Source organism: Lissotriton vulgaris, chromosome 11, assembly GCF_964263255.1.
Source record: "Lissotriton vulgaris chromosome 11, aLisVul1.2, whole genome shotgun sequence".
NCBI classification, from domain to species: domain Eukaryota; kingdom Metazoa; phylum Chordata; class Amphibia; order Caudata; family Salamandridae; genus Lissotriton; species Lissotriton vulgaris.
In genome coordinates this window covers 335,595,091-335,610,628 of record NC_141699.1, presented here as the reverse complement: position 1 = coordinate 335,610,628, position 15,538 = coordinate 335,595,091, and positions in this window count along the sequence as shown.

Below are 15,538 nucleotides of genomic sequence, written 5' to 3'. Positions count from 1 at the left end.
TGGCTACTCAATTAACACCAGTTATGCCAGATCTTGTCTCAGTCCACCAACATGGTTTTATTCGAGGTAGGGAGACTACGGCTCATATAAATACTGCTGTCACTGCTTTTGATCTGGCTGAAAAAAACAGGAGTCAACTAGGTATGTTGCTTTTAGACGTGGAAAAGGTGTTCGAAAGGGTGGATTGGAAGTTTTTATAGGCTGTACAGGAAAAGGGTGGGTATAGGGGAAATATTCAAACAGTGGATACAGGCTTTATATGGTAAACCGCTAGCAAAATTAATGTATTTTGGAGCACAATCAGAAGTATTCTCAATCTCTTGTGTTACGCGACAGGTATGCCCACTTTCCCCTCTTTTATTTGCCCTCTATATTGAAACATTTATATTTTCATTACAACTTAACCCTCAAATCCTCCCACTAAGGCAGAGCATAAACTCATTAAAGGTAACTTCCTATGCAGATGATGTAGCTATATTCTCACCTGAACCAATCAGCGCAATGGAAGAAATAGAAAAAGAGGCAGCTAGATTTTGAGTAGTAACCGGCTATAAACTCAACACACATAAAAAGCAGCTGTAGGCAAATTTTACTACTAGGGAACTCCTAAGAGGGGTATGTACTGTGGCTGCATTTCTGGGGGTTAGAATATCCAGACAGATCAGCCAAATAATGTCATTAAATTACGAATTATTGATCAAGAAAACAGCTATTCAGCTAAAAAATGGAATAAACTCTCTATTGGTATTATCGCCGCGCTAACATAATTAAAATGAAAATACTCCCAAAATGTTTGTATCTTTTTAGATGGATGTATGATGTTACAACGCGTACTTTTAGCACGCATACCATTACCACGGATTTTTTACAACGCAGGTCATGTTACAACTGATACCTTTACAACGCAATACACTACAACGCAGATACTATTACAACGCATACCATTACAACGTAAGTATAATTATAGGTAAGTATATAATATTAATATAACATGTAAAAAATTATTTTTGAATTATTATATTTAATTATTTATTATTTAATTAATAAAAAAAAATTATAATACTAATTGGAACTTTTAAATTTGTAAATATATATTAAAAATACCCCTGTACCCTAAAACCCAAACCCAGCCCTAAAACCTAAAAATACCCCTGTACCCTAAAACCCAAACCCAGCCCTAAAACCTAAAAATACCCCTGTACCCCAAAACCCAAACCCAGCCCTAAAACCTAAAAATACCCCTGTACCCCAAAACCCAAACCCAGCCCTAAAACCTAAAAATACCCCTGTACCCCAAAACCCAAACCCAGCCCTAAAACCTAAAAATACCCCTGTACCCCAAAACCCAAACCCAGCCCTAAAACCTGAAAATACCCCTGTACCCCAAAACCCAAACCCAGCCCTAAAACCTAAAAATACCCCTGTACCCCAAAACCCAAACCCAGCCCTAAAACCTAAAAATACCCCTGTATCCCAAAACCCAAACCCCGCCCTAAAACCTAAAAATACCCCTGTACCTCAAAACCCAAACCCAGCCCTAAAACCTAAAAATACCCCTGTACCCCAAAACCCAAACCCAGCCCTAAAACCTAAAAATACCCCTGTACCCCAAAATCCAAACCCAGCCCTAAAACCTAAAAATACCCCTGTACCCCAAAACCCAAACCCAGCCCTAAAACCTAAAAATACCCCTGTACCCCAAAACCCAAACCCAGCCCTAAAACCTAAAAATACCCCTGTACCCCAAAACCCAAACCCAGCCCTAAAACCTAAAAATACCCCTGTACCTCAAAACCCAAACCCAGCCCTAAAACCTAAAAATACCCTTGTACCCCAAAACACAAACCCAGCCCTAAAACCTAAAAATACCCCTGTACCCCAAAACCCAAACCCAGCCCTAAAACCTAAAAATACCCCTGTACCCCAAAACCCAAACCCAGCCCTAAAACCTAAAAATACCCCTGTACCCTATAACAAAATACCACTAATAAATGTTTTTAAAAAAAGAAAATCTTACCTATAATTATACTTACGATGTAATGGTATGCGTTGTAATAGTATCAGCGTTGTAGTGTATTGCGTTGTAAAGTTATCCGTTGTAACATGACCTGCGTTGTAAAAAATCTGTGGTAATGGAATCCGTTGTAAAAAATCCGTGGTAACAGTTACATACCTTTTTAGATCCATCCCTCTACGGGTCCCTAACAGCTTTTTTGAAAGATTAGATGGCCTTTTTAGTAGTTTACTATGGGGCTACAGGAAGGCACGCAGAGCAATGGATCTACTGAAGTGCCCTAATGAACAGGGGGGTATAGACTTGCCAGATCTTAAAATGTACTTTTCGTCTGCATTCGCAGCTCGTTTCCAGAGCTTATTAATTCCTTCATGTACCACCTTTTTCCACCAATTTTTATTGGCAGAAAATAGTTTGATGTACATGTATAAAACGATTGATCCGAATTACTTCAAACGTGTAAAATGTAAGACTCTACGGGACACTATTTCCGTCTGGAAAGCTATTTTCACTAGCCGTGATCTATCTTACTATCACGATACACTTCCTTTGTGGGGGAACCCGATCTTCCCTGAGATTTATCAGGATGTTGCATTAAGACAATGGGCGGATTTTGGGATTTCTACACTTGGGGATTTATTTGATCACTGGGATTTTGTTACATTTGAAAAAGTTGAAAATCTTGTTTAAACTACCAGGTCACATGTCTTTTAAATATTTACAAATTAAGAGCTTTTTGCTGACTCACCTAAAACTGACTAAAATAGGTAAGTCAGAGACATGGGATCCATTATATCAGGATAAAACTAAACTCATGATTAGCCGTATGTATAAGATCCTTGTCAGCTCTAGAAAGGGGGATGGTAATAAACTAGCCCATAAATGGAGCATAATATTGGGGGGGGGTGGGTACGTAAAACAATATAGAGCAAAGTTTAGGGGTAGTAAAGAAATCTGTACATGCTACAAATCTACAAAAACAGCAGCTTTGCACTATCTGTACCCTGTATCATACACCAGAGAAAATAGCCAAATGGGTCAATATAGGGACAGCTAACACACGTACGACATGTCCTAAATGTGATCTTTTTGCTGCGAACCTGATACATATGTTTGTAGAGTGTCCTAAGCTGAATGACTTCTGGCAACAGATAGGCCAAATTTGCTCTCAGAAGTTAAGGATCGACTTTTCCCCTACAGTGAGGGATATTTTGCTTGGACCTGATATGTTTAGTCATCGACATAATCGGCTATTACTGATTTTGTTGGTAGTAGCAAGATTGGTGATCGTTCGAGTCTGGATCAGCTTGTACCTTCCAAACATTAACGATTGGTGGACTTTGTGGAAGGAGATATACTCAATGGAAAATATGCTGGCCAATGCAAGGGGCTCACAAGCCCTTGTTCCCAGATGCGCTCCCAGCCTGACAACAACTATTTCCAGACCTCTTTTCTCTTCAGAAATTGACGGGGAATAAGGCAGAAGCGAGTCCTGCCTGGCTTTTTAGGCGATTCACAGAGCACATACTTATAGCTTGAGACAGGATCGTCGTCTCCAGTTTTCCACTGTTCCTTCTATCCTGCAGACCTCCTATTTAGAAATGTTCTTGATTTAAACACAGTAATCAACAGCCTCTTACCAGAGGCACAGTTTGCTCTATTCCAGTTGTCTCTGTTAATTTTACCTGTGAAGTTAAAAAATAGGAGCAAGATGGCGGGCTGACGCCGTCGGGAAGACAGGCACTCTGAGCAGCTCCTGCTAAAGTCGGGTTGTAGCCCTTACCGATGGCTCTTGTCTATGGAAAATCTGTAGAAACTGAGGCAGAATTAATGCGGTTACAGAAGGGAGGCTGAATTCAGACTTCCCCCTCTTCGAATCGGATTGTAAAATCATTTTGAGACCCTGCTGGCACACTGTAACGATGCTGGCGGCGTGGGAGTTGGAGCCAGCAAGCCACAACAAAAGACGCAACAAAGCAACCAAAGAAGGAACACTGCAACAAACTTGCCGTGTTTGTCGGATGATTTATGCTCACGCTCGCTGTCAGCACCGGTGCTCTCAGGCGGATTAACAGATCACGGCTGTTCTGCTGTCTTAGTTCGGGTATTTGCTGGGAGTCCTGGCTTGCAGGCAGAGCGAGTAAACTCACGATGGCTCCACCGAAAATACCGGCACGCTCCACACTCGCTGGGAAGCTTCTACCCTCTACTGCAGTGGGGGAAACAGAGCGGAAGGAGGACACAGATTTCAGTGCAGGGACGTCAAATGGAAAATGTCGGGCTAACAATTCTAAAGTTGTTAATCCCATACTTCAGCTGATCCGATCAGGAAAAGCTGCTGAGCTGATCTCATCAAAACTGTCTATAGAGAACGGTTTGAATCAAGACCTTGCAGGGGTGCTTATGTGGGCTAAACTGGACCAGCAAATATGTTTGGAAGAAGGCGCTGGAGAACTAGAGGGGGGTGAGACTTTGGCACAGGGGGAAAATGTGGTGGATAAGGAGGTTGTGGATCCGAATGACAATGATATGCTAGGAACGATACTTCAGATCAGTCTGATGGGGGAAACCGAGAATGGTGTTGGAAACACAACTATTACAGAAGATACTGTTGAACTAGTTGATGAGATTAATATCGTTAACAGAATCCAAACCTCGCCAAATTTGAGTTCATCGGAGGAAGGGGAGATACCACAAAATCAAATGGAGGGCAGAAAGGAAGCAGAACCTAATACAAAGAACTCACCCAGGTCCAAGAAAAAGAATGTAGCAACAAAATCTGAATATCCAAGGGGTAATAATAAGACAACACCGGTGAAATTTGACCAACAGGGTGGTGCGCTACGCAACAAGGAAATTCTTAATGATACATATCCTGTATGTGGGGATTCCTGCCTACCAGCTCCAAAAACTCCAGTTAATTCAGAACCAGGCCGCTCGCTTGGTGTTCCACCAACCTAAACACCAGCATGTCTCCCCCCTTCTGAGGAGCCTCCACTGGCTCCCAGTGGCTAAACGGTGCTCCTTCAAACTCGGATGCACCATATTCAAATCCCTTCATAACCGCGCCCCTGAGTTCATCTCCTCCAAGCTAAAGCGATACCTCCCAACCCGCAATTTACGATCTTCTGCTGACAATCTTCTATGCATCCCATCTAACCGCCGCAAAAAACACGGCGGATTGCGCTTTTCTTTTTTAGGCCCTTCCTTCTGGAACTCCCTCCATTCCTCCTTTCGTCACTGCCCCTCTTATGAGCTGTTCCGGAAAACTTTAAAAACCTACCTTTTCAAAGCGGCCTTTGAGTAAAAACTTCTGCCCTGGCTCGATATGTCTGTTATGAGCGCCAAGAAACCGTCTCGGTGTACGTGCGCTGTATAAACTCTTTAACATAACATAACATAACATAACATAACATACCTCCCTTCGTCTCTGGGTCCAAACATAGGGTGGAGTTAAGTTTCTGGTCTCACGACTTTCTGGGATTAGCACGACAGAAGCACCTCAGAATGAAGATGCTTGAATGAATAAAGATACAGACACAGCTCCCATTGCCTCTATTTCCTCTATTACCCCTCCTGCTTCTACGGCTCTAACAGCTTCTGCGCAACTAAAGCCATCTGACATCAGGGCAGCCTTAGGAGTGGATGGTGGCGAAGCTGATTCAAGCTTAAGACTAAGGCTAAAACCATCATTGGCTTTAATTTTTCAAGCATTAAAAGATCAGTGACAAGAAGCTCAGGAACACTACTCACAACTGAGGACGGATAATGTAGGCATTCAACAGGCTCTTCAGGCAGCAACAGCCAAAGTGGATTCCCTTGTAAATGATATAACAGATCTCCAGCAACGTGTAGCGGATACTGAGGAGGCTGTGTCAAAGACAGTGGAGCAAACACAGATTCATGTTACTTCAATTAAAGCACTTCAGCTCAAGGTGGAAGATTTAGAAAATCGCCAGCGTCGGCAGAATTTGAGATTATTTGGCGTTCCAGAGGGGAAAGAGGGCGCAGACCCTCGAGCATACTTGGAACTGCTTTTTCAGAAGGCTTTCCTAGATTTGGCACATTGGGACTGGGACAGCCAGATACAGCGGGCACATAGACTTCCTCTTGGACCCAAGAGAGAGGGATCTAAATTTCTAAGGCCTTTGTTAATTAATATTGGTAACTTTTTGTTACGTCAGGCCGTATACCTAAAGGCTCGCCCTAGCTCTTCTATAACAATTGATTCTGTTACTTTTTTTGTACGTTCAGATCTTTGCAAAGCCTCGGTGGATAGGAGATGGTTAATGCGGCAGTTAATAGAACAAATGAAATCTCTAAATGCATAGGTATTTTTACAAGAGCCAGCACGGTTGAAGGTCTTGAGTGGAGGCTCTTAGTAAATGGCAACATGAGAAGGGTGGGAAGCATTACATTGAAACTAATATTAAACTAACTTATGGAGTAGGGATTTATCAAAATTCACGGCTTCAAGACGGGGACTCTCGGGTGGAGGGGCTGCGTTCGGGGTGTACTGTCTTCCTTTGGCTTCTGTTTTAGCAGCTTTTGTTAGGGGGTAATTCCTCTCCCAAGGCACGGGACGGGTTTTTGAGAGGTACTAGGAAGGGTTGGGTGGGTGAAAATATGAAAAAAGAGTTCAAGACAGCTAGAAAAGAAATGTATATGGCTTTAATAGGGCAGGATGAAAACATTAAAGGGGAAAATAAACTTTTTTATGATGAGCAAAATCAAATGTATTATTTGGAACGTCGCTGGTTTGAATACTAAACTTTAGAGACAGTTGCTACGGGAAGAATTAAAAACATATAATCCACAGTTTGTAATATTAACAGAAACACATCTTTCTTATAAAGATCGGAAGTTACTAGCACAACTCGGCTATGAAACTATTACATGCACTTCACAGTCTTGCTCTATCAGGGGAGTTGCTATCTTAAAACAAAAGGGATTTCAGTGTGCGACACTAAAAACTATGACTGATAAAGCTGGGAGGTGGGTAATAGCCCAGGTTGAAATACAAGGTAAAATGTATGTCATATGTGGTGTATATGGTCCTAGTCAAGATGAACCACTATTCTTTGATTCGATAAATATGGAACTTTTAAATTGGGAAGGGGAAAAACTGATCTTGGGGGATTTCAATTGTATTATGGATAACAATATAGATACTAGCAGACAGACACCCACTCGTAGAATACCAGATCAAGAGCAGGGGTAGTAGAGATGGGAAGATTACAGTTGGTGACGGATCTGTGGAGATACCTATACCCTAACACTGCAGGATATACTTATTACTCATCTCCGCACCAGTCATATTCAGGAATAGACATGGCATGGGTGTCTAATGGGATCACTACAATAGCTGAAATTATGATATACCCACGTATAACTTCCGACCACAATTCCCTTATGGTAAAATTCCAAGCTGTACTAACAGAAACGTTCCGTAAACCTTTTACATTTCCAAAATATCTACTTACAGACAAGACTTATGTAGAGACTACTAGAAGGCAGCTCAAACTTTTTTTTCGGGAAAACAAGGGCTCATCTACACGTCATACAATATGGGATACTTGTAAAGCAGTGGTTCGAGGCATGACATTACAATACATACTACAACAAAATAAAAAAAAAACAAGACCAAATAGAGGAGGCTATTTTGACTATGAGACAGGCTGAGGAGGATCATATAAATGCAGTTTTGTCTGCCTCACCCAATCAAGAGGAGCTTTTACGAGATTTAATTGATCAGAGGGTGGCGGCCAAACAGGTATTTAGGGAAAGAATGATCAATAGATATAATAAATATCGTGCCACACAGTACGAGTTTGGGGAGCACATAGGAAAAGTTCTCGCTCATAAGGTAGCCGATGATCGGTCCAAAACTTACATTAAAGAAATTAGATTTGCAAATGGGACTACGTATACGGATCCAAAAGGGATCTTAGAACAATTTTCAGCTTTTTATCAGAAGCTATACACTTCTGAAACTATATCTAATAATGAAGAGATACAACAGTACTTTCAAAATATACATTTGCCAAAATTGAAAGAAGAAGATACTGTTATTATGGGTAAAGACATCAGTAATGAGGAAACACTATTAGCAATATTGGCACTCCCTTCGGGAAAAGCAACAGGGGAAGACCCGATACCTTTGGAATTTTACAAAGTTTTCAAGGAGTACTTAACTGAACCATTCAGAGAGGTAGTTCAATATATTGGTTATAATGGTGTTGTACCAGAATATTCGAACTTGACATGAATAGTCTTCTTCCTAAAGAAAAATAAACCTCCTAATGAGTGTGGCTCTTATATGCCTATCTCACTAATTAATTCCGATGCAAAAATATTCGCTAAAATCCTGGCTACTCAATTAGCACCAGTTATGCCAGATCTTGTCTCAGTCCACCAACATGGTTTTATTCGAGGTAGGGAGACTACGGCTCATATAAATACTGCTGTCACTGCTTTTGATCTGGCTGAAAAAAACAGGAGTCAACTAGGTATGTTGCTTTTAGACGTGGAAAAGGTGTTCGAAAGGGTGGATTGGAAGTTTTTATAGGCTGTACAGGAAAAGGGTGGGTATAGGGGAAATATTCAAACAGTGGATACAGGCTTGGTAAACCGCTAGCAAAATTAATGTATTTCGGAGCACAATCAGAAGTATTCTCAATCTCTCGTGTTACGCGACAGGTATGCCCACTTTCCCCTCTTTTATTTGCCCTCTATATTGAAACATTTATATTTTCATTACAACTTAACCCTCAAATCCTCCCACTAAGGCAGAGCATAAACTCATTAAAGGTAACTTCCTATGCAGATGATGTAGCTATATTCTCACCTGAACCAATCAGCGCAATGGAAGAAATAGAAAAAGAGGCAGCTAGATTTTGAGTAGTAACCGGCTATAAACTCAACACACATAAAAAGCAGCTGTAGGCAAATTTTACTACTAGGGAACTCCTAAGAGGGGTATGTACTGTGGCTGCATTTCTGGGGGTTAGAATATCCAGACAGATCAGCCAAATAATGTCATTAAATTACGAATTATTGATCAAGAAAACAGCTATTCAGCTAAAAAATGGAATAAACTCTCTATTGGTATTATCGCCGCGCTAACATAATTAAAATGAAAATACTCCCAAAATGTTTGTATCTTTTTAGATGGATGTATGATGTTACAACGCGTACTTTTAGCACGCATACCATTACCACGGATTTTTTACAACGCAGGTCATGTTACAACTGATACCTTTACAACGCAATACACTACAACGCAGATACTATTACAACGCATACCATTACAACGTAAGTATAATTATAGGTAAGTATATAATATTAATATAACATGTAAAAAATTATTTTTGAATTATTATATTTAATTATTTATTATTTAATTAATAAAAAAATAATAATAATAATAATTGGAACTTTTAAATTTGTAAATATATATTAAAAATACCCCTGTACCCTAAAACCCAAACCCAGCCCTAAAACCTAAAAATACCCCTGAACCCTAAAACCCAAACCCAGCCCTAAAACCTAAAAATACCCCTGTACCCCAAAACCCAAACCCAGCCCTAAAACCTAAAAATACCCCTGTACCCCAAAACCCAAACCCAGCCCTAAAACCTAAAAATACCCCTGTACCCCAAAACCCAAACCCAGCCCTAAAACCTAAAAATACCCCTGTACCCCAAAACCCAAACCCAGCCCTAAAACCTAAAAATACCCCTGTACCCCAAAACCCAAACCCAGCCCTAAAACCTAAAAATACCCCTGTACCCCAAAACCCAAACCCAGCCCTAAAACCTAAAAATACCCCTGTACCTCAAAACCCAAACCCAGCCCTAAAACCTAAAAATACCCCTGTACCCCAAAACCCAAACCCAGCCCTAAAACCTAAAAATACCCCTGCACCCCAAAATCCAAACCCAGCCCTAAAACCTAAAAATACCCCTGTACCCCAAAACCCAAACCCAGCCCTAAAACCTAAAAATACCCCCTGTACCCCAAAACCCAAACCCAGCCCTAAAACCTAAAATACCCCTGTACCCCAAAACCCAAACCCAGCCCTAAAACCTAAAAATACCCCTGTACCTCAAAACCCAAACCCAGCCCTAAAACCTAAAAATACCCCTGTACCCCAAAACACAAACCCAGCCCTAAAAATACCCCTGTACCCCAAAACCCAAACTCAGCCCTAAAACCTAAAAATACCCCTGTACCCCAAAACCCAAACCCAGCCCTAAAACCTAAAAATACCCCTGTACCCCAAAACCCAAACCTAGCCCTAAAACCTAAAAATACCCCTGTACCCCAAAACCCAAACCCAGCCCTAAAACCTAAAAATACCCCTGTACCCTATAACAAAATACCACTAATAAATGTTTTTAAAAAAAGAAAAACTTACCTATAATTATACTTACGATGTAATGGTATGCGTTGTAATAGTATCAGCGTTGTAGTGCATTGCGTTGTAAAGGTATCCGTTGTAACATGACCTGCGTTGTAAAAAATCTGTGGTAATGGAATCCGTTGTAAAAAATCTGTGGTAACAGTTACATACCTTTTTAGATCCATCCCTCTACGGGTCCCTAACAGCTTTTTTGAAAGATTAGATGGCCTTTTTAGTAGTTTACTATGGGGCTATAGGAAGGCACGCAGAGCAATGGATCTACTGAAGTGCCCTAATGAACAGGGGGGTATAGACTTGCCAGATCTTAAAATGTACTTTTCGTCTGCATTCGCAGCTCGTTTCCAGAGCTTATTAATTCCTTCATGTACCACCTTTTTCCACCAATTTTTATTGGCAGAAAATAGTTTGATGTACATGTATAAAACGATTGATCCGAATTACTTCAAACGTGTAAAATGTAAGACTCTACGGGACACTATTTCCGTCTGGAAAGCTATTTTCACTAGCCGTGATCTATCTTACTATCACAATACACTTCCTTTGTGGGGGAACCCGATCTTCCCTGAGATTTATCAGGATGTTGCATTAAGACAATGGGCGGATTTTGGGATTTCTACACTTGGGGATTTATTTGATCACTGGGATTTTGTTACATTTGAAAAAGTTGAAAATCTTGTTTAAACTACCAGGTCACATGTCTTTTAAATATTTACAAATTAAGAGCTTTTTGCTGACTCACCTAAAACTGACTAAAATAGGTAAGTCAGAGACATGGGATCTATTATATCAGGATAAAACTAAACTCATGATTAGCCGTATGTATAAGATCCTTGTCAGCTCTAGAAAGGGGGATGGTAACAAACTAGCCCATAAATGGAGCATAATACTGGGGGGGGGGGTTACGTAAAATAATATAGAGCAAAGTTTAGGGGTAGTAAAGAAATCTGTACATGCTACAAATCTACAAATACAGCAGCTTTGCACTATCTGTACCCTGTATCATACACCAGAGAAAGTAGCCAAATGGGTCAATATAGGGACAGCTAACACACGTACGACATGTCCTAAATGTGATCTTTTTGCTGCGAACCTGATACATATGTTTGTAGAGTGTCCTAAGCTGAATGACTTCTGGCAACAGATAGGCCAAATTTGCTCTCAGAAGTTAAGGATCGACTTTTCCCCTACAGTGAGGGATATTTTGCTTGGACCTGATATGTTTAGTCATCGACATAATCAGCTATTACTGATTTTGTTGGTAGTAGCAAGATTGGTGATCGTTCGAGTCTGGATCAGCTTGTACCTTCCAAACATTAACGATTGGTGGACTTTGTGGAAGGAGATATACTCAATGGAAAATATGCTGGCCAATGCAAGGGGCTCACAAGCCCTTGTACCCAGATGCGCTCCCAGCCTGACAACAACTATTTCCAGACCTCTTTTCTCTTCAGAAATTGACGGGGAATCGGGCAGAAGCGAGTCCTGCCTGGCTTTTTAGGCGATTCACAGAGCACATACTTATAGCTTGAGACAGGATCGTCGTCTCCAGTTTTCCACTGTTCCTTCTATCCTGCAGACCTCCTATTTAGAAATGTTCTTGATTTAAACACAGTAATCAACAGCCTCTTACCAGAGGCCCAGTTTGCTCTATTCCAGTTGTCTCTGTTAATTTGACCTGTGAAGTTAAAAAATAGGAGCAAGATGGCGGGCTGACGCCGTCGGGAAGACAGGCACTCTGAGCAGCTCCTGCTAAAGTCGGGTTGTAGCCCTTACCGATGGCTCTTGTCTATGGAAAATCTGTAGAAACTGAGGCAGAATTAATGCGGTTACAGAAGGGAGGCTGAATTCAGACTTCCCCCTCTTCGAATCGGATTGTAAAATCATTTTGAGACCCTGCTGGCACACTGTAACGATGCTGGCGGCGTGGGAGTTGGAGCCAGCAAGCCACAACAAAAGACGCAACAAAGCAACCAAAGAAGGAACACTGCAACAAACTTGCTGTGTTTGTCGGATGATTTATGCTCACGCTCGCTGTCAGCACCGGTGCTCTCAGGCGGATTAACAGATCACGGCTGTTCTGCTGTCTTAGTTCGGGTATTTGCTGGGAGTCCTGGCTTGCAGGCAGAGTGAGTAAACTCACGATGGCTCCACCGAAAATACCGGCACGCTCCACACTCGCTGGGAAGCTTCTACCCTCTACTGCAGTGGGGGAAACAGAGCAGAAGGAGGACACAGATTTCAGTGCAGGGACCTCAAATGGAAAATGTCGGGCCAACAATTCTAAAGTTGTTAATCCCATACTTCAGCTGATCCGATCAGGAAAAGCTGCTGAGCTGATCTCATCAAAACTGTCTATAGAGAACGGTTTGAATCAAGACCTTGCAGGGGTGCTTATGTGGGCTAAACTGGACCAGCAAATATGTTTGGAAGAAGGCGCTGGGGAACTAGAGGGGGGTGAGACTTTGGCACAGGGGGAAATTGTGGTGGATAAGGAGGTTGTGGATCCGAATGACAATGATATGCTAGGAACGATACTTCAGATCAGTCTGATGGGGGAAACCGAGAATGGTGTTGGAAACACAACTATTACAGAAGATACTGTTGAACTAGTTGATGAGACTAATATCGTTAACAGAATCCAAACCTCGCCAAATTTGAGTTCATCGGAGGAAGGGGAGATACCACAAAATCAAATGGAGGGCAGAAAGGAAGCAGAACCTAATACAAAGAACTCACCCAGGTCCGGGGCCAAGAAAAAGAATGTAGCAACAAAATCTGAATATCCAAGGGGTAATAATAAGACAACACCGGTGAAATTTGACCAACAGGGTGGTGCGCTACGCAACAAGGAAATTCTTAATGATACATATCCTGTATGTGGGGATTCCTGCCTACCAGCTCCAAAAACTCCAGTTAATTCAGAACCAGGCCGCTCGCTTGGTGTTCCACCAACCTAAACACCAGCATGTCTCCCCCCTTCTGAGGAGCCTCCACTGGCTCCCAGTGGCTAAACGGTGCTCCTTCAAACTCGGATGCACCATATTCAAATCCCTTCATAACCGCGCCCCTGAGTTCATCTCCTCCAAGCTAAAGCGATACCTCCCAACCCGCAATTTACGATCTTCTGCTGACAATCTTCTATGCATCCCATCTAACCGACGCAAAAAACACGGCGGATTGCGCTTATCTTTTTTAGGCCCTTCCTTCTGGAACTCCCTCCCTTCCTCCTTTCATCACTGCCCCTCTTATGAGCTGTTCCGGAAAACTTTAAAAACCTACCTTTTCAAAGCGGCCTTTGAGTAAAAACTTCTGCCCTGGCTCGATATGTCTGTTATGAGCGCCAAGAAACCGTCTCGGTGTACGTGCGCGGTATAAACTCTTTAACATAACATAACATACCATAACATACCTCCCTTCGTCTCTGGGTCCAAACATAGGGTGGAGTTAAGTTTCTGGTCTCACGACTTTCTGGGATTAGCACGACAGAAGCACCTCAGAATGAAGATGCTTGAATGAATAAAGATACAGACACAGCTCCCATTGCCTCTATTTCCTCTATTACCCTTCCTGCTTCTACGGCTCTAACAGCTTCTGCGCAACTAAAGCCATCTGACATCAGGGCAGCCTTAGGAGTGGATGGTGGCGAAGCTGATTCAAGCTTAAGACTAAGGCTAAAACCATCATTGGCTTTAATTTTTCAAGCATTAAAAGATCAGTGACAAGAAGCTCAGGAACACTACTCACAACTGAGGACGGATAATGTAGGCATTCAACAGGCTCTTCACGCAGCAACAGCCAAAGTGGATTCCCTTGTAAATGATATAACAGATCTCCAGCAACGTGTAGCGGATACTGAGGAGGCTGTGTCAAAGACAGTGGAGCAAACACAGATTCATGTTACTTCAATTAAAGCACTTCAGCTCAAGGTGGAAGATTTAGAAAATCGCCAGCGTCGGCAGAATTTAAGATTATTTGGCATTCCAGAGGGGAAAGAGGGCGCAGACCCTCGAGCATACTTGGAACTGCTTTTTCAGAAGGCTTTCCTAGATTTGGCACATTGGGACTGGGACAGCCAGATACAGCGGGCACATAGACTTCCTCTTGGACCCAAGAGAGAGGGATCTAAATTTCTAAGGCCTTTGTTAATTAATATTGGTAACTTTTTGTTACGTCAGGCCGTATACCTAAAGGCTCGCCCTAGCTCTTCTATAACAATTGATTCTGTTCCTTTTTTTGTACGTTCAGATCTTTGCAAAGCCTCGGTGGATAGGAGATGGTTAATGCGGCAGTTAATAGAACAAATGAAATCTCTAAATGCATAGGTATTTTTACAAGAGCCAGCACGGTTGAAGGTCTTGAGTGGAGGCTCTTAGTAAATGGCAACATGAGAAGGGTGGGAAGCATTACATTGAAACTAATATTAAACTAACTTATGGAGTAGGGATTTATCAAAATTCACGGCTTCAAGACGGGGGCTCTCGGGTGGAGGGGCTGCGTTCGGGGTGTACTGTCTTCCTTTGGCTTCTGTTTTAGCAGCTTTTGTTAGGGGGTAATTCCTCTCCCAAGGCACGGGATGGGTTTTTGAGAGGTACTAGGAAGGGTTGGGTGGGTGAAAATATGAAAAAAGAGTTCAAGACAGCTAGAAAAGAAATGGATATGGCTTTAATAGGGCAGGATGAAAACATTAAAGGGGAAAATAAACTTTTTTATGATGAGCAAAATCAAATGTATTATTTGGAACGTCGCTGGTTTGAATACTAAACTTTAGAGACAGTTGCTACGGGAAGAATTAAAAACATATAATCCACAGTTTGTAATATTAACAGAAACACATCTTTCTTATAAAGATCGGAAGTTACTAGCACAACTCGGCTATGAAACTATTACATGCACTTCACAGTCTTGCTCTATCAGGGGAGTTGCTATCTTAAAACAAAAGGGATTTCAGTGTGCGACACTAAAAACTATGACTGATCGAGCTGGGAGTTGGGCAATAGCCCAGGTTGAAATACAAGGTAAAATGTATGTCATATGTGGTGTATATGGTCCTAGTCAAGATGAACCACTATTCTTTCATTCGATAAATATGGAACTTTTAA